The following is a 3,298-nucleotide window of genomic DNA, read 5'->3' as shown; positions in this document are numbered from 1 at the left end:
TACACTTGTAAATCTAGACAACCACCCTATTAAATACTAGAAATATTAAAAAAAATATTAAAACAAATAAATCTTATAAATAAATGGAATATGGAGTTATCTTGTATCTATATATCTTCAATAATGGAATGATCGATATACAAGAATTTGATCCCAAAGATATGAACAATGGACCACAATTCAGAGTTGATTGATTCTATTATTGAACTCTGCTACATCTCTTCTGGATATATGGACATGAGTGACAATACTAGATTCTCTGATATATTCTACCTAGTTGACCAATTACGATGTGGCCACAACTTTACAACAACAAAGTACAAATGATATATAATTGTTAGGTTAAATATACTTTTTGATGAATTTATGGTTGCGAACTTCATAGGGTTATGTATCTACTTGTAGTTTTGCAATTATCATGTTCCTTAGAGCAAGAATAGGGAACAGTGTTTTCACTAGAGTGTGTCCAACAAACAAGGCCAATCTAATAAAAACAATACCTTAAGAGTACTCATGAAATTGCAGTGTGGGGTATAGTACTTTCTCTATACATGAAACTTTTATTAATTAATAGATCAAATGTCAATTTCATACCTTAACTATATCATATTCATATTTTATATGCTTTTTGTCTTAAATGACTTGGGCTTTTTTCCTTTATGTGGGAGAAAATTCAACCCAGTGCGCCTTTTCAATTATATTTCTGTACATTTATTACCACTTTATGAGTTGATAAAATTAATTTTTTTAAATGGTTTTTTTAAAATTAATAATTGTTCAGAGAATTTCATAAATATAAATTTAAAAATCACATTTTTTTATTTATTCACTTTTATTAAGTAAAATTTTAATTATTAAATTTTAATTAAAAAAATTGGTTTTAAATTTATACAATTTTTCATAATTATTTTAAGAAAGAAAATAGAATTTTAAATTTTTTTATCCATTTGTTACAATATTTAGAAAAATCTAAATATTACTAAAATCTAATTATTTTTTGTTAAACAAACACAATAACAATTTAAAAGTGTGACCCATTTCGAAATTATAATTGTGATATGGAGAGACAAGAGAGAGAAGATAGAGCGCCACATACCAACGTTGAAGATGGAGGTGGGTGGCAGCGTGTTATTGGCAGGAGAGAGAATTATCCAACAAGGGATAATGAGGGCATTTTCGGATGTGTTAGGGATATGTTTGGCATTTTTAAGGTCCATGGAAATGTTGTGGAGATGGTGATTTCGTCTAGAAGGGACAAGAGAGGGAGGAGGTTTGACTTTGTTAGGTTCCTTTTTGTGAAGAATGTAGACTCACTTGCTATTAAACTTGATAATATCTTCATTGGAAATCGTAATTTTTTTGCTAATATTCCTAGATTTCAATGGTCTTGTGGTAGTTCGAAGATATTCAATAGAGAGGATTAGAATAAAGCACGTGAAGTAGGAAAGAATGGGCTCGAAGCAGATTAAGGGTGGAGGTGTTGGTTTTAGGGGAGTTGAAGTGGGTCTTGGGAGTAGAGTAATGAAATCTTATGCTCTAGTTCTTGGTGATTCTAAATCTGGATGTGGTTTCATTGGTTTATGATGTAGATGATCAAGGCATTTGGACTAGATTTTCCAAAGCATATGTAGGAGTGGTGACGAATGCAGGCTCTACGCATAACTTGTAAGACATTTTTGACAAGGAGGGTAACTCTACCATTAAAAACATTCTCGTAGGTGCCAATCTTTGCTTATTCAAATATAGGGATCAAGGTGAGTTAGAGGATATGGTTAGAAACAATGAAGAATGGTTGAAGCAGTGGTTTGTTGAAGTGAAGAAATGGAGGCCATGTATGGTAGATGCACTTGGGTTCGTGTGTTTGGCATCCTTTGTCATGCTTGAAGTTCAATTTTTTTTAGTGCATTACCAAACCGATGGGGAAGTTTCTTTGCATTGACGAAGGTACTCAAATTGAAACTAAGATGGACATACCAAGATTGTTGGTGAGGAATAAGTGTGCCACTATTCTAAACGACCTTATCAATGTCAAGATTAGCGGGGCCATGTTTAGATTGAAGTTAGTAGAGGATAGTTATGGTTTACTGAGGTTACATTTTTTGGCGGCATTGGAGTCAGTGGGAGATTCGTCAGACTCTGATATGGAGAGCCAAGAGGGTGATGAGGAAGAATATGACGTGGATGGAAATGTTTTTGAAAATTTTCCTTTAGTGGAAGCAATCAATGCATTAGGGAATAAGAGGGATGATGAGGTTGGCTTATCAGGTACGAGAATCATGTTTCATTATGTTGGGACAGGGTCAAAACAGGTAGCACAGAAAGACATAGAAGTTGACATGGACGGGGGTTCGCCAACTGGAATAGGTTTTTCACCCTAGTGAACTTTTCAAGCTATGGAGGATGTTATAATACCCAATAGTGTGTTCTCTCCCATTTCTCAGGTGTGTCCCTCACGTGCTTCTGGAGATAAGGGAGAGCAAATGAATTTTCCCGTTATTGTGGAGGGTCCCACCAAAAAGGTTAAGTGCAGTAAATCCAAGCTAGTTATAAGTTCTTTTGTTGAAGACAACATTAAAGTGGGAAGTAGGTCAAACGTTAATGATGGTGTTGGGATTTTAGTTTCTAAAGCCCATCAACAGAAACTTATTCTTGCTGAATCGTTGACGGGAGATGAAGGTATGAGGGGGGGGGGGGGGGGTGAGTAGCAAGTTGGTTCAGGTTAGTCATAGGTTGGCGAAAGCCCACTCTTTTAATGTGAATTTTTTACATAACAATTTCGGTCACCATCAGAAGGAAATTTTTTTGTCTGGTTCAACGAAGCATAGTGAGAATAGGTTTCCGATTTTCCCATCCAAAATTCATATTTATCTTCACTACACCCTTCGAGAAAAGCATATTGGTTTAGCATTCAATCCAAGAATGACCAATCTATGTCGATAAAGCGTTGTTCTTTGTTATCAGAATCTCCGTCCAGTAGGTTTTCTGGTGGTTCAGTTATATGTTGTGACAGTTTATCGGATGGGGATGTGCGACAATGTGGTGCATTGGAGAGGATTTTAACGTTATTAAGAAGGAAGGGGCCGCCATCAAATGTGAATTATGGATAAATAATTGAGTTTAATGATTTTATCAAGGGAGTCAAGTTGATTTATCTACTTATGATGGGGAACAAATTCACTTGGTTTAATCTAAGTGACAGGGGGATGAGTAGGTTGGATAAATTCTTGTTATTAGACGAGTTAGTTGAAAAGTGGAATGTTGATGGCCAAGTGGTGGGGAGTAGAGATTTTTATGATCA

The sequence above is a fragment of the Lathyrus oleraceus genome, chromosome 2 (genome assembly GCF_024323335.1).
Source record: "Lathyrus oleraceus cultivar Zhongwan6 chromosome 2, CAAS_Psat_ZW6_1.0, whole genome shotgun sequence".
In the NCBI taxonomy this organism is placed as follows: Eukaryota; Viridiplantae; Streptophyta; class Magnoliopsida; order Fabales; family Fabaceae; genus Lathyrus; species Lathyrus oleraceus.
Note: the sequence above shows the minus strand (reverse complement) of the source record.